The sequence below is a fragment of the Passer domesticus genome, chromosome 15 (assembly GCF_036417665.1).
Source record: "Passer domesticus isolate bPasDom1 chromosome 15, bPasDom1.hap1, whole genome shotgun sequence".
NCBI lineage: Eukaryota > Metazoa > Chordata > Aves > Passeriformes > Passeridae > Passer > Passer domesticus.
Window position 1 is genome coordinate 1,143,713 of NC_087488.1, and position 22,844 is coordinate 1,166,556.

At 49.5% G+C, this 22,844-nt stretch overlaps 1 protein-coding gene and 1 long non-coding RNA gene across 2 annotated transcripts in view; both read left to right on the top strand.

Moving 5' to 3' along the window:
* Window positions 1-22,844, top strand: part of LOC135281452 (uncharacterized) — a 77,220-nt gene that overhangs the window by 1,190 nt on the left and 53,186 nt on the right. The window contains exon 2 of the long non-coding RNA XR_010348091.1: window positions 2,008-2,252. This is a non-coding gene — a long non-coding RNA (uncharacterized LOC135281452). The remainder of the gene's footprint in view (window positions 1-2,007; window positions 2,253-22,844) is intronic.
* LOC135281451 (uncharacterized) overlaps window positions 2,263-22,844 on the top strand; it is a 59,794-nt gene continuing 39,212 nt past the window's right edge. Inside the window, exon 1 of the mRNA XM_064390307.1 lies at window positions 2,263-6,508. The gene's annotated coding sequence lies outside the window, so the exon portion shown is untranslated. The remainder of the gene's footprint in view (window positions 6,509-22,844) is intronic.

The following is a 22,844-nucleotide window of genomic DNA, read 5'->3' on the forward strand; positions in this document are numbered from 1 at the left end:
GCACAGAGCAATGCAATACAGTAATATATGTGGGACTAAGGTACTTAGTGAAGGCAATTAGCATATGCAGGGTTTGTTGGAGGTTTTTTTGTGGTTTTTTTTGGTTTGGTTTTTTTTGTTTGTGGGGTTTTTTGTTGTTTGTTTTTTGTTTTTTAAATTTATTTTATTTTTATTGTTTTGTTTGTTTTGTTGTTTGTTTTTGTGGGGTTTTTTTGTTTTGTTTTATTTGTTTTTTTTTTGTTATGGTGGTCTTTGAAGTTCTGGTCATACAACTTTGTTTTCATTTGCTTTATTCAGAGCGAAAGCAGTACCATTGCATTTCCACAGGACGTGCTCCTTCAAGGCCTTTCCTGACGTCAGCTGTGCACTCTCCATCCACAGAGATAACACAGAGGGTACACAGCATATACTGTGGGTATTAAGCCTCAGCCCTTGCTTGGCTCCTCAGTCATCATCCCACAGAAAGCAGTGCTGTGTGAGGAGAACTTGGGCTGTGCTTCTGCCCTGGGCCCTGGGAAAAGCTCAGTGCAGATGTTAGAAACAATTGCTGCTTTAGGAAAGCTTTAAAATCTGGCTACTTTTGTGCTCAGTAACAATATGTCTGGGTTTGGTTTTTTTTGCCAAGTCTACAATGGCCAGGACAGAAAATGGTTCATTTGAAAGATGAAGGATTTCCCTAGTGTTTATTTGACTTGGCTTGGCAGCAGTGCTCTGTTTATGACTGGATAAATAACTGCCACATTAAAGATTATTAACTAGCAATGCTTCAGTGGCCAATAAAGTACTAATCTTTTATATGGTGTTATATATGTACACAGCTTGGTACGGCTGGATCTTGCCAAAGAGATAACAAATCCCTTACCTGGAAGGTTTACAATCTAAAGGAAACCACAAAGGACCACAAGGAAAGTACTAAACATGATAATGAAACATAAAATACACAGAGGACTTGGAGCCATTTGCAGCTGCATTTTAAACAGGGTCTTGGGTGTTTTATATTTACCTTAAAGCTCCTGGGCAGAGAGGCAATATAAAATCCTATGTTTGGGTTGGAAGGACCTCAAAGCCCATCCAGTCCCACCCTGTGCCATGGGCAGGGGCATCTTCCATTAGACCAGATTGCTCCAAGCCCTGTCCAATCCTTCCTCGAGCACTTGAACAGGGATGGAGCAGCCACAGCATCTCTGGGCAGCCTGTGCCAGGGCCTCATCACCCTCACTGAATAAACCTTTTCCTAATATCTGGTCTAAATCTCCCCTCTTTCAGTTTAAACCATCCCCCCTTTTCCTGTTACTACAGGCCCTGCTGAAAAGCCTGTCCTCACCTTTCTTGCAGACCCCTCTTACGTCCTGCAGACAGACTCAGCGACCACTGTGCTGTGTCAGATGGTCAGCGGGATCTTGGGCTATGCTACCTCTGCTGGTGGCCAGGCAGGGCAGCCCCACTGCTCCAAAGCAGGCCTAAGCTCCAAACTGGGAAGCAGTAAGCAATCCTTGTAATGTGCTTCCTTTAAGGCTTCCTTGTGACTGGCTAATGCTGTTGCGGAAAGCAATGGACTCATGTCATGGAGCATGAGAGCCATTTCCAGAAGCTGATGAGAAATCATTTGTTTATCCAAATCTTAATTGGAAATATAATACATTATTTTATATTCATATATATATTTATAATATATTTATATATATTTATGTATATATACTTGTGTTTGATTCTGCAGGGTCCTAGAGGACGCTTCCACACACGTAAAGCATTATGTTCCTTGTGCTAGAAGCTGAGCTAACAAGGAAAGCAGGTTTAAAAGAGGGTGAAAGTGGTTGGAGAGGTGTGAGGACAGAGATAAGTGTGGGCAGCATTTGCTAAGGTTTTGTAGGAGGATGAAAAGCTTTCATCTGTCTTCAGCATTTATAGATCCTTTCACTGCAATATGTGAGACATGTATTTTGCATACTTGGGCTCATGGTGCCCCTCTGAGGTAAAGCAGTACTGGTATTTTCACGTCCCTCCCAGGAAACTGCGGCAGAGACAATGTGTTCACATGGAGAAAAAGAAGCTGGGGATTGACAGGCTTTGGAGAAGCAAGAGCAGGCACAGGGAGAGGGACCAGACTCTCAGAGTTTCTCTCCTTAAATGTGAACCATTATTGGAGCTGAACATACTGTTTAGCCAGACAGTTGTTCTCAGTGTTCTGAAAGGAATAATTGAAGGCTCTCTCCGAACTTCTGTCGTGATGCTCAGCGGGGCCTTATTGAGAGGTAATTTAGGAGTATAATGGTGACTAAAGCCTCTGCATTGCCTGGTGGTTTTACCTAATTCTGGTACTCTGGGTGCAGTAAGGGGATAGAGTTCAAGGAGGCAGAGATAAGATAAAGGGCACAGAGATAAGGTCAGTGTGGGGAAATCTTTCAGGAGAGGGGCCTGTGTGAATGCATGATGAAAGGAGACAGCAGGCTGTGGATTTTGGTGAAAATGGCAGATGATACGGGTAGAGTGGATGTAAAACTTTGGAGCCTGCATATGAGTAATCTCCGCCAACCTGTGTTCAGGCTGTTGGACTGTCTGTGGCTGTGAGAGAGAGGGCGAAGACCTTGCTTGAGTAGCTGGCTGATGGCTGGTGGAAAACATATTTGAATGCATCTAGTCTTCTTCCTGGAGGAAGATGTTCATTGCTGGCAGCTTTACAGAAGCCAAGGAATGCCAAGGCTCTCTGAGTCCTAAACCTTGCAGTGGTTCAAATAAAGAGAAAGGCCCAGTGAGCCCCTGGGCATGGAAGGCAGTGTCTACAGAGGCTTTTGAGGGATGAAGGAAAGATATTTTTTAATATCTAACTAGTTCTCAGAGTTTTGAAACACTTTCACGTAGCATGAAATAAAGTAATTTTGCAAGCGCAGTGCTGGGTGAAGCCTGTGACCTTTGGGTTTGTGCCTTGATGGTGGCTTCTCTCTCTGTTCTCTGAAGAATGAGAACAAGTGAGCTCATATTGAACCATTCCTTTATGTGGGAATGCTATTCCCCTTGAACACACGTTTTCCAGAACTACAGGAACAGAAATTTCTCTTCTATATACAGCTGTATATCTCACATTTTCTTATGAAACCAGGCTGGAGTTATGGACTAGGCACTGGATGTAATGGAGGCTTTTTGAGAGGGGTAGTGGAGGGATTGGAAAACTGGATTAGGAAACATGAAAGCAAGAAAAGAAAAGCAAGTGAGGAATGGCTAAGTGGATAGAATGATCCATCACATGAGACCTATCCTCATGTGTGTCCAACAGCCTTGGAGAGGAGATTTGCACTGGTAAGATGGGCAGAGGAGCAGCTGGAGAATCATCAGAGAATGCCAGGAAGCACAGAAGGGTCTTAGGCCAAAACCTAAGCTGAGCTAGTAAAACACTGGTTTTGCTGGCCCTGCAGCAATGGGATTTGCCTTGGGCTGCTTGCATGGGAAGCTGATAAGACTCGGCAAAGTCTGACCTCCTGTGGGTAAAACTGGGAATTACTAGGAGATAATTAAGCAAATCTTTTTCCTATCACGTGCCAGCATCTTAATGAGAGGTTTGCTCAGTGGTGTGGATCACTTCTCATCCACTTGCAGCAGCCAGACCTGGTTCTGCCCCTCTAGATGAGATGCTGATGTTACTCCTGGCAATGTAGGTGAGGCCAATGGTCCCAAAACTGGGAGAGTGCTGGTGGATTTTTTAATGATACAAAAGGAATGTGGTCATGAAGGCAGCCAAGCCTCTGTGACTGCAGGAAGTACTCAGTGGACACCGTGTTTTCCGTTTGGTTGGATGGGTTGCATCCCTGTTTCTTTGTCCCTTCCCCAACTCTGGCAGCTCTTGCCTTTTAGGGTTGAGGAGTCACATTGTACCATGAATGTGAAACGTTGTCTTCTGGTACTGGGTAATCCTCTTGGTGTGGAGAGAGGATTTGTGAGAAAGGAATTAGCAGTTTCCCTTTAGGATGACTTTAATCCCCCCCCTCCATGAGGAGACTGAAGTGATGTGTAGTACATTCCCAGCATATTGCACCAGGTATTCCAGAGTGGAATGTTGCTTGTTAGGGTCCAACTTTGGCTGCAGGTGCTGCTGTGGTGTTCCATACCTGGTAGGGTCCAGTCCACAGAGATTCCTCTGGCTATTGGGCATCTTTGGAGCACTCTTACCAACTCTTGACTCTGGAGGAGGAGAGTTCATTGCAGAAGGATCTTGCACATGACAGTTTTCCTCCCCCCATATGGTGCCTGCCTCATGATCTGTGGGATCTTAGGGAATGACTAATAATCCAAGGGCTTTTCCTGGGAGGGTGATTCTGAAGGAGTTTGGTTTATTCTAAGTGCAGTTGTATCTTATAAGCACCAGGGACTGTTGGTCAGTCACGTGCTACAGATATGGATAGATAATGAAACGTTGCTTAATTTATGCCCTGCGCTGTATTTGATGTTGTCTTGATCCCTTTCTTTCCCCCACACTCTACTGCACCAGCTCAAACACAGCACTGCCTTTTCGCAGGAGGCTCATTGGCTTTCATCAGGCAAAGCAGGAACTTTTTTTTGGAATTGGCGTCCCTCATGGTATTATGTCTCTGGGCTCCTGGCTCTGGGTCTTCAGGGTCTCTGGTGCATTTACCTCATAGTGTGATTGAGCAGAAGCAGTGAGGGACCTGCAGAGTTCACAGCAAAGGTAGCTGGACAAGTAAGTTCAAAACCAGGCTGTGAACCCATGGATCTGCTTCTTAGAGACCTGAGAATAGGCTGAACCTCCCGGTGAAGGATAAGAGAGTATGGTGCCCAGACAGCCTCTGCCTGGAGAGGGATCCTGTCTGTCCCAGCCAAGCAGCCAGGGCAGGCATAGCTCTCAAGAGGGCTTTACACCAAAATCCATGGCACTGGGTGCTCTCAGGCCTGCCTGTGTTTTCCTCTAAGGCAAAGCAGAACCTGCAATTAGTGTTTCCAGAAGGTGTGAAATAGAGCTGGAGGAAAAGCAGGCTTGGTGATGATCTGGCCCAGGCCTGGTCCTTGCAGCCTTCATACCTGTGCTGGAGCGTGAATTGCTACTCTGTGCTGGTGCCCCTCACCCCTCTGCAAACTCTGTTTTCATTAGTGTGTACTCTTTGGTTAAGGACCCTTCTCACTTCCAGCTGAACAAACACTTTCCATCGCGTGTAAAATCCAGCTTGGTGCTAATAGGCGTCTCCCCCCACCTTCCTCCCTCCCCTTTAGCACCTTTTCTGCAGTTGGCAGGACAAAAAAGTGTCGCTATTACCTGACTTATTATCAGCGTGGAACTGTGATTTATGACATATGCTTGGTAGAGTGCCACGCTGAAAACATTTATGGCCCTCTTTGAGTCCTGCGGGGTGGTGGGGAGAGCAATGGCTGTGGAGGGGAAGCCAGTTGTTCCACCCTTGCAAAATACAGCAAAGTCTAAAGGCTTCCTTTGCCTTCTGACAGCAGCACTGTGGGCAGTAGGCTCCCTGCTCTGCCAATGTCAGTGGGTTGAGACACCAGTGCTCAGAACAGATGCAAGGTTTCCCTGTCCTTAGGAAACACACAGTTTCTCCCTTGGGAAATTTGTTGAACTCCCTATCTTTACTGCTTTTAGTCCTGTACAATCTTACCCCTCAGGCAGGATCTCAGAACCCACCTTCCTCATGTTCCTCATATGAGTGTCACCTCCTTTTTCCTCCCCTGGCTTCAAGTCCCTGTTCTCTCATGGGAGGGTCTGCAGCAGCTGCCCTATGTGCAGCAGGTCAAGCACAGCAGCTGTGAAAGGCAGGCATTACAGTAGGACAGCTACCCTCCAGCAGCCAGGTTCACGCTCTGTCTGAAGGAAACAACCTGATCATTTAGTTCTCCATGTCTGGATTTGAGCTGAAATTGTGCTGTGGAGAGAAGGGGACAAATGAATTGTCATTGCTGTATGTGGGCTAGATTTGAATAGCAATATAAGGGACTGGGGAAAGTCCTGGCAGCAGCGACTTTTTCAGTGACTGAAGAGAGATTTATGAGAAATGAGACTTTATATCCAAGTCTTGAGATGAGTGGTATGGAAATTTGGCATGGGAAAGAGTTTTTTACACTAGGCTATTTGCTGATAACTGAAAAGTTAATGCTGACTGTTGAGCTCCTCTCAGGAAAACACCATCATTCATCTTTTAGAGGTATTTGGACTGTCTGCTCTGTCCACTTGTTCAAAGGATGGGAGCGGATATCATCCAAACCATTTCCCAGTTTCAGGAGCACACTTTCCCTGAAGCTGCTCAGTTAGAAGGAGCATTTGCTTGGCCTGCAGTGAGGCAGGCTCTCTGTACACTGTAGGGAAGGATCACGTGGCAGTTTGTCCTCTTTCTTTGGTTCCGGCTTTGCCAGCTGCTGGGTGAGAAGTAGGTCTCTGCAGCCCTCTGCTTCAACAGTGCCATGTGTGCATCCGTGTGCTGGAGCTAAAGGAGACGTTCTGGCTGGGCTTGAGTCCTGAGTGCTCTCTGCTACTTGCTGTCTGAAGGTTTGCAAGGTAAAGCCTTGGGAGCTGGGTGACATAAGGAGATGTGTGAAGCCCACAATGCCAAGCTAATGCTGCTTCCAGAGTCATCATCCTAGCTGCTGTTATTTCTGCATATCTTGTCCAAAGGGTCTCAAGGCTGAGGGTTTGGTCTGGGAGAATGCCTTGAGCTGGAGTTGCTTCATTCCTGCTGTGGTTGGATAGAATGTGTGTTTTGGATGGCATTTATTTCCCCAAACAGCAGCTATGTAGAAGTTTGCCATCTGGTGTAATTTTGTCCTCTGAGCTCCATCTGTCTTGTGTAGTGGGGAGAGACTGAAGCCTCCCATGAGTGAATCAGCTCATTTTATCTTAAGCACTGTTGGGTGAAGCAGGTTGTTCTGGAGCTGATTCTGCTTTTTCTCACTGGAGAGCTTAGATATTTTGGTGCCAAACTGCTAAAATCAGAGATGAAAACCCCCCCTTTCACTTTTTGTGTGAGGGAGGGCTGGTGGGAAGCTCACATAGTCTGTGGGGTCTAAGCCACCTTTAAGCCTTGTTCTGTTGACTGAGTTCCAGACACCCAGGTCAAATCTCTACCTGGATCCCATAAAGAGCTCCCCTTTCTCAGATGGTGAGAAGCAGATGGGTGGTGCTGGATCCTGCTGAAAACAGGGAAGAACCACAATCTAGAAAGGTTTCTCAGTGTCCTGCAGGGTGAAAGCAGTTTAGCTGACAATAAACCTTTGCTGGGTGCAAGATTGTTCAATGGGAAAAGGTGGGGGGAAGTGGAAAAAAATGGCAACCTATCTTAACAGAGTTCACTGTATGTGCACCTGATAAAAATCATAACATGGGATCGAGTTTCTTCTCTGCTTTCTTGGCTTTTGGCATGAATAGCCAAGCTCTGGCAGGCAGGGCAAATTTCCTTCTCCCTGGGGTAATTAAAAAAGACCATTTCCCCATTTAAAGAGTGAGAGGGAGGTGAGGATGGAAAGGGGAGCTGAGCCAGGCAGTGGGCAAGCCCTGCCCACACTTCTGCACAAGTTAGCAGAGCCATGGCTCTCCCACCCCCACCACTTTTCACGGCATTAGGCACGTGGGATTGAGGGGAGCTGGATGGGTATGAAAGCAAACACACATCTGGAAGTTCCTCCAGTTAATTGGGCAATTATTCATACCATTCTTGCTGGAAGCAGCCTGCTACTGCTGAGCCAAGACCAACAACAACAGACTGTGGGTGTACTTCATCCCTGCTTGGAGTGGGGAGGCTTGTGTGGCAAGGTGGGGCTGCAGAGGGCAAGTTACGCAGTGAGGGCACGGACCCACTGCTCCTGGGCTACTCTGCTTGGCTACAGAGGTGTGTGGGGAAGCCCTGGAGACCCTGATGTGGTGAGATGCTTGGGAAGCACTTGCTTCACAGTGCACATGGACCCCAGGTGGGGAGGGGGAAGCTGCTGCTCTGGAGCAGCATGAGAACCCAAGTCAACCTGTGCTGGGTTTTATTAGGAGCTTGGCAGGCTGTGGTGTTGGTGAAGGTAGTCCAGGCCCAGCTGTACTCTGTAACACTTTACTCCTCGTAAATAATGGATTCGCTGCCATTTCTGCCCAGCTCCCACCTGAGTGAGGCTCTGGCAGCTCATGTTCACCTTTTCCATCCCTCCTCCTTTACCTTCCTCACATCCTTGGTTCCTTCTTAGTCTGACAGCAATGTATCTGGATATCCCCATTCCCTGCCTGTTTTCTGGTACAGATGCTGTGTTGGTGAAGTTCTGAGGGAATGCAGAGCTAGATGGCCTTGTTCATTCCCCAGGATTTGCCTGTGAGATGGAAGCTGGGAGTGACCAGCTCAGTCTGAGTGGCTTTCCCTATGACAGAGTTGACAGGCCTCAGCAGATCCTCAGGGAGAAGATGTTCAGGACACCCTGGACCTTGAAGAGTTGTCTCTCCTCCTTCTCATCTCTATATCTGGTGGGATATAGGGTTGCTCCCGAGGCTCCATTCTCTGAGATTATATATCAGTGTGACAGACCACATCTTTAAAGCGTTTCCCTGGAACTGTGGCTGACTGCTCTTTGAGTGCTTTGCCATTCCCTCGTTGCTGCCGAAGCCCACAGGAAGCCTTCCCCCTCCAGCAGAATCTCTTGATTGATAAAAACAATCCCCTTCTCACAAACCGTGCCTGCTGCACAAGCTGGGAGTGCTGCGTTTGGCCCATCTGCTTCCCACTTTGCCTGAGAGCACATCTCTGGCACTAGGAGTCATTGTGGCAGCCTCAGAAGTGCACGCTGTGCTGGGCGCAACCAGCATAATTGGAGCCAGCTCCAGCCAAGCCCAGCTGGGATGTCAAAGAAGAATTCCCGTGGTTCCCTCTTTCCTTGTCTTTTTCCCTCTGCCATGCGATGGGTCTTCTCTAAAGAAGAAATTTATTGCCATTAACTCAAGATCTTCCTTAGGATAACATAAATCAGACAGACAGTTTGGCTCCAGGATGAACGTGCAAACGTAAGCAAGGCTGGCGTGGGTCACGCCATGGAGCCGTCGAGTACAGGGTTTTCTCCGCAGCATCACTGGAGTAAGTGCTGTAGGAAAAGGCTGGAAACAATGCATGCATGGCATGTGCTATCTTGCCTCTTCTCTGATGGTCTATGGATGTGGTGAAAGGTTTATCTAGTGGGTGATCAGCAAATATTTCCTATCTTTGTTTGTCCATTTTTGAAGTGTCTTAGATGGTGCTAACTCAGAAAGGCTTGGGGATGTAAAGTTCTCTGCATGAACTTTAGTAGTGGTCTCAAAAGTACTGTGAGGACATCTCAGCATCAAAAAACACTGTAGAGGGGGAAGCATGATTCCCAGTTTTACAGGAGAGAGTGAAGAATTTAAATGACTTATCCAAAATTTCAGTGGGAATCCTTAACAGAGTGTGGTGTTGAAACCAGATTCTCAGACTCCTGTAACTGTTCAGCTTTCCTCTTTGATAATTGCCAACACAGAAATCTAAGTTAGGATTGGAACTTACCCTCAAGCAAATGCAGAAATAAACTTAACTGAAGGGAAAGCCTTCCTCACTGTCCAGCTGGATGACTGTACTGTAGAAGGAGGACATTGCCAGGTGGAAGGTGGAGTGGCCAACCAACAAACCTGCTTTGTCAAGGATTAGGAAATGGAAACATTGCTGAGGGTCCAGCTGACAAAATATGATTCTGAAGGTGCTCAGAAAATCAAGATTTGTGATGGAAAACTAGGGAACAGGAGAGAGTTAGGGACAGGATCTGCTGTTCAGCCAGAAGGGAGAGGGTAGAGCGCCAGCCATGTGGAAGGGAAGGGAAAGGTAGGAGGGTATGTGGAGCTGGGCACTGAAATGGAGCAGCTGAGATACAAGCACCAAGGGACAGCTCTTGCTCTCACTGAAGGGAATGGACTGACTCCCATTGACGTCAATGAGGGCTGAACTGGGACCCTTGCGAGAAATATATTGAACACAGACAAATCCAGCAAAGTCAAAACAGATGATGCAGGCTGCTTAATACAGTCACAGGGAGCTGATTGCGAAACCTCCTAACAAGGCAGTTCTGTCAAGCAGCCATGCAAGCCCAATAGGCTCCACTCTGGCCTAGGAGAGGAACACGGGAGGCTATGGTCCTGGAGAAGGCATACCCAAGATGGAAGGCTGAAATGGCATGGGATGTGTCCTTCCTATGCTTCAGCATAACCCCACTTGGCACCTTGTTTGTGTGACCTTCTTAGCTATCTTACTGTATTCCAGGTGCTTTTTCTTGATCTTCCCCTGTCCCACCAATGAAGCTATTCTGAAGCTGGAGGTGTGGACAGACTGGACAAGTTGTCAGAGAATACACTGCTGTATCTCAGCTGGCAGTGAGGGGCAGCTGAGTGTGCACACGCCTAATCCATGGCACTTGCAAGTCAGTTCAATTTAGCCAACGCGACAGAACCGCACTAAGCTGGCTGAAGTGACCTTATTTGCACGGACTAAGCAAATGCACATGGACTGTAACGCTGACATGCAGTAACCAGTTACCGCGTGATAGCCGGTTCCTGTGTTTGCGCTCAGCCTCTGACTCATCACCCCAAACTCTTCCCTTGCTGTGCTTCTCAGTCCCTTGTTCCAGGTTCTCAGTGCCTGGTTTCCTCTGCGTCAGGCATGTCTGTGATCTTGCCGCAGCCCCATGTCTGTCCAGAGAGTAGTTTTGGCAACTCTCCTGCTCTGCTCCATGGAGTCTCAATGATCTGCTCCAGGTTCAGGCTCTCCTAGTCCTCTTCTGAGGGTACTCAGACTCCCTGTAGGACCCCAGGTCATGGCTCCCCTCACTTCACAACCCTTTCCAGTCCTGGTGCCTCCTTGGGCGCCAGGACCTGCCTTTCCTCCATCTTTACTTTTGTTCCCCACTTGGAAAAAGCAGTGAGTCCAGACATGGCTCTACCCTTAGAGAGCAAGAAGATGTGGAGCACTCTAGTGAGGTCAGTGGCAAGATCTTGGCAGTATCTTCTCTCTGGTACAATGAGAATTTGGAAAAGGTGATGGAGTTGAAAGGAGAGGGCAGAGTGAAGTTACTAGTGTGTAATAGGAAGCTGAAAACAGAAGGAGCTGAGTTTCTGGGTGCTCCTGAGGATGTCTCATCCTTGACCAAGCACTGGTTCAGGCTGAAGAGCAGAGACTTCAGTGAACACACTTACTCTACACCATGTTGAAACAGAATTCAGTCCAGAAAGATGCATTTCCCCTAAACCTGGAGTTGTACCACAGTTGTAGCTGTGTTATGACAAAAGGGACAGATCTAAATCAACTGATTTGTAAGTAGAAAATTCAAAGGAATGGTAGCAGGAGTGGAGACAGGAGAGTGCAGGAGTGGAGACAGCCAGGGGGCATTGTTGCTCTTAAAATGGTCTTATACTGTATGCACAATTTGGGAAGAGTGGAATTTCACTTTTGATTCCCCATGGATAGACCGGACTGAAACTTCACCTTCCTTTTCACCCTGGATCCACTGAAATAGCAGTATCTTGTACAAGGACCAGCTTCCTTGATGTAAGAGTAACGTTTGGTGGGGAATCCAGGAGTGTACACAGGGACAGGTTACCTGCAGTGGGCATTGAGGCATTGCCTGAACTTTCAGGGATGAAATGAGCCAAGCCAAAGTGCTGGGGCCAGCAGACATGAAAGACACAAAGAGGGGCGTCTTTCAACTATGCCAGATGCAAAATAAAGGCTATGGAAAAGTGTGGGTTTGCTGTATCCTGGGGCAGAGGACCTAGAAACAAAGGGCATGAAAAAGGCAGATATTCAACACTTTTTTGGTACTGGTACCCATAATGTTTGATGCCCTTTTTAATGGCTTACAGTGCACTCTCGGCGAGATTAGGGACAACCGGCTGATACCTCCAAGGGCACAGCTGGTAGTCAAAGGGCACTTCACAAGCTGTCCTCTATCCAGTGCTGTGATATGCATTTCAGCATTGCTGGCCTGGCATTTTCTGCTGCCTGCACTGCTTGTTTGCTTCTTGCTTCCATTTCAGGCAGCCCTCTTTGTTTGAAGATGGTGGAAAAACATGTCTTCTCTATGTAAGCAGCTGAAGGGACTGTGTTAGACTAGTCACGCCTCAGTGAGTTAAATTTGCATCATGAGCCATAGTTGTATGTTTGTGGGTTTCCCATAGTAACAGTAGCACCAGAATGTAATCACAGCATTGTCACATATAAGCTACTGCATCAGCCTAATGCACTTCAGCCAAGGGCTTGTCTCTCTGCAGTGAGGTGGGAAAGGACCTGGATGTGAGAGGAGGTGTGGGCTTCAAGGAGCCCTGCTCTTAGTTCTTCGTCTTCTTCTTAGCCTTCTTAGTTCTCCAGCCACAGCCTGGCACAGAGCTTCTTCCCTCTTCATGCAAACTGGCACATAGGGACTGTGTTCTCAGAGAGGAGCAACCTGAGTGGTTCACCCTGTGTGGTGAGGTAAAGGTGTTTCTGGAAGCACACAGGAAAGCAGCAGCATCACCATTTCCTTAGCTGGTCCCAGCTGTACAGCAGTATAGGCAATACTGTGTCTTCTGGAGTGTAACTGGGGCAGCCTCCCCCATCAGTGTTCCTACTTTTCCTTATTCATGGGCATATCATAAAGTGAGGTGTTATTATTAATAAGACTGTTTTTTTTCTCTCCCTTGTCTTTTTTTTTTAGCAAACACTGCTCTTCTTCACGTTCCACAACTCTTCACCTCCCCATGATATCTGTATGGGTATGTTTATTGATAAGACAGCATGCAGCAGTCAGTGCTGCCAAAGTCAATGTGTCCCATGTCTGTTGAGGATAGGCTGGGGCTGTCAGTTTTATGTCTCCTGAGAGAAACCAAGACTGTTTGTTGATTTTGCCTTTAGCTGGTGTTAGATAAACAGTGAAATTGTATTATTTTTGTGCTTCTTCCTATGACCAGCTTAAGCACTGTAGTGGGCACATCAGTCACTGACATCAATTGTTTCCCCTGGATTTTGTTCTGAGTGTTTGGTGAAGCCTGGAGAAAAAACACCATTATCTTTGAAACTCATCTGGAAGGGTGGGAAAATCATGATCCTTATGCTGTTCTGGGGCCTAGCCATGGTTGATGCTGCCTGAGATTTTGGGGGGTTGGTCTCACAAGGTGGGGGGCTCTTTCTGCCCATCAGGTACAGGTGTTTTCAGTCATTCTGTTTATCAATGTTAAATTTCCTTTTTTATGGTGGTGACATCCTCTGTGCAAAACCAGAGGCAGCAAACCTGGGCAGCCTACTCAAGGAAACCTCACCTCCCAGGACTCTCTTTTCTCTGGTGGATCCTCTAGTGTTCTGGAAAGTGCGAGTCCTGCCTAAAGACTGCATGAGCAGGTGTTTGGGGAAACTCTGTGTACGCTTTCCTGGTATCTGATAGAAGTTGAGCTCTCACAGTGGCTTTATATATGGGCTTCTCCTATGCAGCTGGTAAAGAGAGGAATCCCATGTCACAGGCAGAGTCAGACCATTGGCTTCTTGATGGCTCAGTCTGACTGGGTGAAATTTGCTGATGGGTTCCGAGCTGTTGGGGATGGATGAACAAACACAAACAGCATGATTGCTTAAGTTTTATTTCCATTGGAAACCGGGCTGAAGGAGGCAGCTCCATTATTCCCTATGGGGTTGCTTGTGACCAAAAACATTGCAGAGGTCATACTTCCTGGTACCTGCATGGGGTCTTTTGTTGGCGTAAACTCATTCCGTGCCTTTGGAATCACCTGGCAGATCTTGATATGCAACAGCTGGCCTGAAATAGCCAATCCTGCCACACTGGGATTTCAAGGAACAGGCAACCAGAGGAGAAAACTGGGTGAAGAAATGCCTGATCTTGGGCTTCTGCCAACAGAGAGCAAGACCTATTGACACAGTAGGGACACAGAAGTAAGACCAGTCATGTTCTCAGGTGCTGGGGCCTTTCCAAGTGAGTATACTGGTCCTGGTAGAGTGGGCTTGCTCCAGAGAGGTCCTTCCCACTGGACTCCAACAAGCAGGAGGATGAAGATGCTGGGAGAGGTGACCCGGGTAATTTTTGGTCTGATTTTACTCACAGCTTGGGAGTTTTGTTTCTGGTACAAATGTAAAAGTTGGGGGCCAGTCTCCCTCTGCAGCACAGCAGAAACATAGAATCTTGGAAGCTCCTGAGTTGGAAGGGTCCTATGAGGATCTCTGAGTCCAGCTTGGGGCCCTGCACATGATAACCTTAAGAATCTCACCATGTGCCTGAGAGCCTTGTCCAAATATTTCTTGAACCCTGAGAAGCCTGAGGACGTGACCCTGCCTGGGGAACCTGTTCCAGTGCCTGGTCATCCTGTGGGTGAAGAACCTTTTCTTAGTATTTGATCTAAACCTCCTCTGACAAAGTTTTATGCTTTGGCTCTTCACCACGTGTCAACAAATTATGCCTGATCAGCAGGATTAGAGTGTGTCACAATTTCTTTCCAGGCTTTATGTCCAGCTTTCCTTCCCACAAAACTCAGCAAGGGAGAGGGCAGGTCAAAGAGTCTGCAGCTGGTGTGAGTGATGATTTAGCACAGACAACATATTCTGGACCACAAAAATGGGGAGTGGAGTTGCTGCTCTGATGTGATTCAAGGCTCTTTAAGAAGAACAGAAGAGATAAGGAGAACCAGGCAAACTCTCCTTGGAAAGATAAACAGAACAATACAAAGTTACTGTTATTGTTGAGTTAGGAAGAACAATTGCTGAGAGCAACAGAGGTGTTTCTAGACAAGGAACTGCAAACATTTTAAAAGGGAGCCAGAATAAAGAGACCGTGAACAACTGGGCAGGCTGTGACCTCCTCTGAACCTGAAGGAGGAGCCTGGCAGAGCTCCCATTTGCACATGTCTGATGCTCTGCAAACATCTGCCTAGCACCTTGAGGTCTTGCTAAAGCAGTGGTGTAGCACTGTAAGTCCAGGACAGTGCCTGACAGCTGAGCTCCTGCTGCCTGGGCTGACTGACTTTGGCATTGAGTGGGATGGATGAATATTATCCTGCTGTGGAGCTGTGATGTGATTTGATTCGCACAAAATACTGGCACTGAAATATGTTTCTAGGTCCTGCAGTTTGGGTGGTGCTGCTTCTTTAGACTGTCTCATACTGCTCAATCTTCATTATAGAAGCCCTCGTGTCACATTGTAGCTGATCCCCTAATGTAATACCCTCGGAGGTAGCAATGATGCAGAGCTGAAAGACCTTATGTTTACATTGCAAAAAATATTCTTTCTGGCTTCTTGTTTTCTGTCATGGCCAATGACATTGTCAGTCTCTGTTTCCCAGTTCTTCTCATGGCACCTAGGGAGATTCTTGAGGCTGTCCTGTGCAGGGCCAAGAGTTGGACTTGATGACCCTTGTGGCTCCCTTTTCCAACTCATGATATTCTATGGTTCTGATTTTTCCACCCCTCTGTAACCATCCATTGCCCTTCTGCCCCATCCTTCATCTTCCCCCTGCAGCCTCCCTAGTGCTGTGAGAGCAGATATGCTGCCAGTGGTAGATGGAGGTGGTTCCTGCCATGCCAATGCTATCTGTGATCTGTCTGGCTCCTTGTGCAGTTCCTGGCGTGAGTCTCTGCATGTTAACTCTGTGCATTGTGGTCATGCAGCTGTTTGTGAAGCCATCTCATGGCTGCAGTATTCCATGCGTTTCCCACTGATTGCAGCACCCATGCAGTCATGGATAGCAGCTAGCAGCAATGTGCTAAGCAGAAACATGAGCATGTCAGCTCTGTCTTGTGGTGGTTGCCCCTGGATGCTTCAGAATAGCCTGGCCCTGGAGCCATATGTTTTCCATGTGGCTCCCCCTCCTCCCTGGGTGTGTTGTACAAGGTGACCTCTGGAAGTCCCTTCCACCTTCAAATATTCTGTGCAGTAAGAATTCCCCCCTACAGGGGAGGACGTTCCAGTATGGGGGTGGCATGGCACCTGGGGTCTGTAGGTGTGTGGTGATGCTCCCCTGCTGGGGCAGCTAGTCTTGTGTTCATACTCAAAGAGGAGAAGTGCAGTGAGTCTTTTACCAGGAAATGAGCTCAGGGAGCTGGGTACTCAAGTGATAAATTGCTGGAGTGTGTGGATATGTGTCCTGTAGCCCTGTGTGGGACCTGGCCTGGAGACCAGGAGCACTTTAGAAACAAGACAGCAAAAATGTGCTTATGGTCCATGGAGCACAATCTCTAGCAACCAAATGTTTGCTTTCCTAATGCTGCTCTTGGGAGCCTTGGCTACCTAAGATGATAGTGTGTGTCTGTTATTTCAGTCGGGCAGGCTGAAATACCCAGACATTATAAGGTTGTTCTGCAGAACCAACCTGAACATCTTTCTTGGAGGCTGTATGTACACCAGTCTGCCATGGCAAAAACTATCCATGTATGAAAAAATTTTCCAGGACAGTGGGAAACAGAGGTGCTGAGGTAAGTTGCAGGTTCCCCCTCTGAAAGCACTGTCCTGGCTGTGGATTCTATGCTCTGCTGGATGACAGAGTTTCATGGTATTCATCAGGATCCTTGCACTCCAAGGCCACCTTGCTTCCACCCAAGGCCACTGTTGTAACCTGACCTCAGCTTCAGCATGCCTTCTGCTTCCCTTCCCTGAGGATGTGCGTGAGCTAACACTTACATCCCCTGCAGCTGCTCTGAAATAGGTAGGGGAAGACTAGTGCCATAGAGGTTCACTGGACTGCTCCTTCCCACACTCTAGATAGTGCCACCGAGACTCCCTGGGACGTCTTGGTGCATGAACAAACCTCTGCAGCAAGTGGCAGTGAAGTGAGTGATGCTGGAGGCCTCCTTTGTGATTTCAGGGCAGAGCAGCATGTGTCTGTCCAACAGAGGCACCCCTGGGGCTGAGCCTGCTACAGGCTAGCTCTCTGAGTATGCACACCTGAAGGTACATCCCAACAAAGGTAAGGACAGGATGCTTATGCTTTGCAAACCTTTTCTGCTTGTGGCTGAGGACACCCAGGATGGAAATAGAAAGACAGCACAATTGTGCCATGTGGCACCTGATGTTCATGCTACACCACGACCTGACCCTGCCTGGAGTCTCTACCTGCAGGCAGAGGATTCCCTTGGTCACAGCAGCTCTGCTCTGTCTCAGATGCAGCTGACTGTGAGCAGGCTTCACCCAGGCTGTGGTTCCATCAACACCTCTGGCACTGTGGGTGCTTCTGCCTGGAGCTGGACCTGCCCAGGGGAGCTGGTGTGGGACAAGCTCACACAGCCAGGGGCTGTCTGCAGCCCCTGCTTGCTGTCAATCCTGACACGGTGCCCTCACTTTTCATCCCCCACTATGGCTCTGTGAAACACTGACTGCCTTACACCAATGAGACAGCCAGGCAGCAAGAGACAGCAAAGGTTTTTTGTCTGGTCACGCAGGGCTCAGGTTCCCCTGTGCTTACACACAGCATTTTGAGCAGGGCAGGGGGACGGTGTCAAAAGGTAAAGATCTAGGGATAGGGCAAATACTAGGAAGAAATGGGATCATCCTAGAGCAGAGAGAAGCAAAAAAAGTTACAGAGAAGATAGTGAGGAGCTGCTTCAGAGGAGCCTTCTGCTGAGCTCTGAGGCCTGATGCTCCATAGGACAAGTCCTCAGCCTGTGCACAGATGCAGGCACTGAACTGCACAGGGACATTGTGAGGTGGCTGTCATAGACCTGCACCCACAGCTGGGGACCTGGACTTCTTGAAAAATGCTCCTGCTGAGCTCTCTGAGACCCTCATAACACACCTGGCCAGGGCTGGTCAGGACAGCCACAGAGATCCACCCTGGCCTAGGAGCAGAGCCTCAGGAGGGAGCAGCATCTCAGCCACAGTGCTGGCAGAGGAGCCTGCCAGGGAATTACAGATGATTGTAGAACTGATCTGAGATGAAACACTTTGGATCAAGACCACAACCAAAAAGATTTCAAGTTGGATCAAACTGATCCAAACAAATCTGTTTGTTTCCTGCTTTCTCAGCAGACAGTCAGTCTTAAAGGTCACAGAGCTGAGAAGTGTGGCTGGGCACAAGTGGATTTTCCTTTAGGAAAATTACAATGACAGAAAATTCCAGACCAGCTTTGCCCTAAGGGTGAAGAAGGGGGTGATTCACCTCTCCCAGTTTTAGACATCTTTGTGAGGAGCTGAGACATGGAGCCCTGGAACTCAGAGAGTTTAATATCTCTAGCCAGCACAGAGATGCCCACTTCCCAGGGGACAAGGCCAGCAGGAGTGATGGCTGGTCTCCTGCATATTCCTGCATGCTGAGTGGAGGCTGGGACTCCTCAAAGCAGCCCTCCAAACTGCTGACTTTTGGGAAGTGGGAGCCTTTCCAAGCCTTGGGGACTGTTGTTGACATGGCGTGAAGGTATGCAGACAGGTTGAGGCAGACAGTGACATGAACAATCAGACTTATCCCTTTTGACAACTGTTTTTTTGATAACTTGCCTGTATTGTTAGCCTGCATCAGCCAGTGACTCAGACGGAAATGTGCAGGGACAGACTTTGTAACTGTCCCAGCTGCTGGGTCCTCATTCTTTCCCAAAAGCAGGGCCCTGATACCCTGATCCACACCCCTGCGGGCCCAGCTCTGGAGCAGCTGGCGGTGACAGGAGCAGCCTGAGGGCTGCTTTCCTTTGCGGGTGTCTCACTGCAGGCAGTCACGTTGGAGGAGATGCTCAGAGCTAGAGAGCTGCTGGCTCCCACCTGAGCGCAGGTCACTGTGATTCCACCAGGGGCTCCCAGCTCTGTGCCGTGAATGCACCTCAGCATCCGGCTGATTGCCGAGGTGATCTCACCCACCAGGTTTTTCCCCAGGTGGGATGGCCCCGGGAGGCTGCACAGATTTGGGAGAGCGCGGCGCGGCGCTGACTGCTCCCCCAGGACGGGCTGCAGCCGGCCGTGCTGCTGCTGCAGCTCCCTGCAGCTCCGCGTCCCGCTCCGCCGGGAGCCCGGCTCTCCCAGGCAGCTGAGCTGGGGGAGCGGGCCCAGCACGTCCACTCGGCAGCCAGGGATGATTCTGCTGCTGGAGAAGCAGTGCAGAGGCCAGACGTGTGCAAGCAGCTGTGTGCACATAGAACTGTGTGCAGGAGCAGGCTGGGGTACTTGGCTGTGTCCCTCATCTCTGCTGCTGTCCTGTGTCTAACTGATGCAGGCGAGCTTCTAAACGAAGAATTTGCCCTTCAAATTTGGTAATGTCACTTTAATTCACACAGCACTTTTAAGATGCTCAGATGTATTTGGCAACTGTGGTCTGTTTTTATTAGTAAAATTTTAGCATATGATATTAAAAATCTGTTTTCCTTGCCCTTGTTGGAAGGGATGCCAAATGCAAATCCATTCAGATAAATGAACTGGATTTATAGACTTCCTTTTGCTGTGCCTATTAAACAGGTGACAAGCCAGGGCCTTGGAGTTTCTCTCCTTTTCTGGTGTGGGAGCTGGGCGCTGGATCAGGAGCAGCAACGGCGAGTGTTCTGAGCCTGCCCACTGCCCACTCAAGCTGCCCAGTGCACACTCAGTCCCACCTTGCCTGGAGCCAGCTGGGAATGGAAGGGAACAGACTGTTCAGTTTGCGAGTGGGTGGGCTGGAGGTGGCTCCTCTGGAGCCCCAGGAGGAGCCCTGTGCCTTCACTGGGCTCTGTGTGGCACGGCTGCACCAGGAGCTGCCTGCAGACTTGCTGGCAGAGAGCTTGGCTGCCACGGCCTGCAGAATGCCCTCACTGGCACTGGGGCAGGTATGTCCAGGGCCACAGCAGAGTCTGGGGCAGAGGAGAGGTGATTCCAAACCTCTACAGAGCTGGACAGAGCTGAGACCACTGAGTGTTACTTTGGGGGGTCCCTTCCATCCTATTTCCCCACTGAGACCCCAGTAACTGCATTATCTGTGGAAGATACTTGTGTTCTGGTGCATGTATTCTTCCCCTCTCTGTCTCTGTGGCTGTTCATTGTGCACTGCAGGGGCTCTGGCACCTGGCTGCATGCCTGGGGCACCTCTGTGCCCTGCAGAGGGGAACAGTGCCCTCGTGGGAAGGCTGTACGTGGTGGAGGTGCTGGCCAGGGTGCTCCAAGCTTTCTCTCCATGTTCACACTCCTGCTGATCTCCACACCTGACTTGCCTCTTCCTGTCACAATTTTCTCGTCAAGAAAATGCAGAATTTGTGTTCATGGACTGACTCTTGTTCTCCAAACAACTGCAATGGTGCCCACTGCACCTCCCAATGTGCCCTGGCCTGGGACACCTGTCCACATTCCCGACCAGTTCCTGCATTTCTTATCTTCACTTCATTCCCTCATAACAACCCAGAGGCCACTCTTCTGGAAGTTCTTCCAGAAACCTGGTGATCCCTACCACAAACCCTTGATGGATGCAATTGCCCAGCCCAATGCCATGGAAACAATACCCTGCAGCTCTGTAAGTGCAGCTCCTTGGGTGCTGGGCATCTGTGCTAGTGCAAGCCCACAGGATGCAGAGCTTGCTAATGCAGTGCAGCATGATAGTCCAGAACATTTGTAGTTTTGTTTCTAGCATCAAGATTCTTTTTTCCCAAGAGATCTGACATCCTGGGGATGCTGCTGCTGTGTCTGATCTGGGTCTTTTCCATTGGCACTAGGAAGGAGGGTGAAGGAGCCCCATCTGACCTGGCCTGATGGAGCATGAGGTTGTCCAAGGCCAAGATGGGCTCCAAGGATGTAGGGATGGCAGAACAGGACACAAGGGAGAGAGGGAGAAAACCTCTTTGGTGGCAGGAGATGTTGGCCATTCTGTGCCTGCAGTAGCAGGCTGGGTACTGCTGGGGGGGGTCAGGCTGCTTTACCTTGGGCCTCTTAGCAGGGATGTCCTGGTCCTCAGGGTCCTGAGGGAGCTGAGAGCTGCCCCTTTCCAACATGTTGTGCCTTTGCTGCCTGTCCTGCAGCCACCCAGCTACCTCCACCCGGTACCTGGGGAGCACTAGCTGCCCTGGCTGGCATTTCCCACAGGAGGAGGGAAGTGATTCAAAGCCACCCAGTGAGTCAGTAGCTTAGCTGGGAATAAGGCAAAAGTCTTCTGCTCAAACCACTCACTCAGCTTCTCTGGGGAGGCTGAGTGCATTCAAGGGGGACTTTGCTGCTTCAGCAGTTTCCAAAGAATCGAGGCTCTAGACATAACCAGCAGATGCTCTTCTCCAAGCTGCACTTGCAAGACTGGTTGCTTAGAAAATGGTAATGAGGCGAAGGGGCGAGGCAGCTGCTCCCTGGGGCAAAGCACAAGGATCTGTGCAGGGAAGAGGGTGGTGAGACTCAGACCCTGACTCCAGCCCTTATGCAGTCCCAGGCAGAGTGAGATACCCAGATGTTCCAGTGCAGGGTCTAACTGAGCAGTCAGGGCAGTTTAATGATTTACTGCCCACTGTATGCCACCATCACTGTATGTGCTTGGCTATGTGGCCTCTGGCAGGGCTGGCTGTGACACGAGGGGATGGCACAGTGCTCTCCAGCCCAGCAGACCTCCCTGCATCCTGTGGCTGGAGTTAGGCACTTCTGCTCGCACCTTGGGATGTTTCCTCTCCTTAGCACCCAGAGATGGGATCAGGCATCTGCCAGGGCTGTCTCCTCCCCAGAAGCACATGGCAGCTCCACCGTCCTTTTCCTCCTGCTCCACTGCCTCCCTGGGATTCAGCTTTTGGAGCAGATTATCTCTTGTTTCCAATGTGCAGGCCAAGCCAAGCTGTGCATGTTCCTTGTTTGTGAGTTGTTTCAGCCCTGCTCTCTGCCAGCCATGGTGGGAGGCAGTGGCTGGCAGCCGAGCCCACAGCCACCACAGGGGCTGGACCTTGCTGAAGCTCTGAGACATGAGGTGGCTCAGCCGGCCCAGCTGAAGGTGGCTGTGGTGGCTGGAGGCATCAGCCCTGGAGGAAGGGCTGTTTGTTTACCCGGGGCTGTGGGTGTGCTTACCCAAGGCTGTGGGGCATGGGCCAAGCCGCAGTGTCTGGTGAGTGACTGAGAGAGGACAGGGTGTGCAAGGCGTGGGAGCTGTGGTTTCTGCAGGCAGAGGAGCTGGTGCACAGCTTTGGCAGTGTCTTGCAAAGAAGCAGCCCCTGGGTTTGGAAAGGAGGGATGGGGAGAATCCTAGCTCTCTGTGGTGCAGCTGGATGGCTTGTTTGGGTTTCCAGTGGCTGCCCTGGAGGTTGAGCTCATATTTACTCTCTGTCCTGCTTCAAACTGGTAGAGCTGTGGTGAGAAATCAAGCGGCTCCTCTTGCTCTGGAGCCAGGAGATTCCCCACGGCTGCCACTCTTCTGGCTTGTCCCCAGCCCAGTAAGCCCAGTGACTGGAACTGTGTGGATGTCCTGCCTGCTCTACCATTCCAGAGCCCACACGGGATGGAGCAGCTGGCTGGTGATGTCATTCAGGCCCTAACCCTAACCCATCACCTCTCTGTGGCTGTGTAAAATAAGCTGGCACATGCTCATTTTTCCATTTCCCCAGAAAAAGCAAAGCACAGCCCATTGCCTGAGACTGCAGGGGTTGCTGGGGTGGAGACTCTGGGGAGATGCTGGCACTGAGTTGTTTTCTCCCAGCAAACTAGTCTGTACCTGCTCCTGGCCTGGTCATGCTATTGCCTGGACCATCCTGAGGAGGGTGGATGGAGGAGATGTGGCAGTGCGAGGAGCTGTGGAGCTCTTAAAAGGGAAGAGATATCTGTCCCTGTGCTATAGGGACAGGGATGGACTCCTTCACTCTGCAGGAACCAGACCATGGTGCTAGCAGGGTCTGACTGGTTGCCTGTGGTGGAGCACCCCAACTGGCCCCCTGGCTCCCTCCAGCAGACACAGATGTGCTCAGTGCTTAGATGGGGAGATGTAGTGCCTGCTGCTG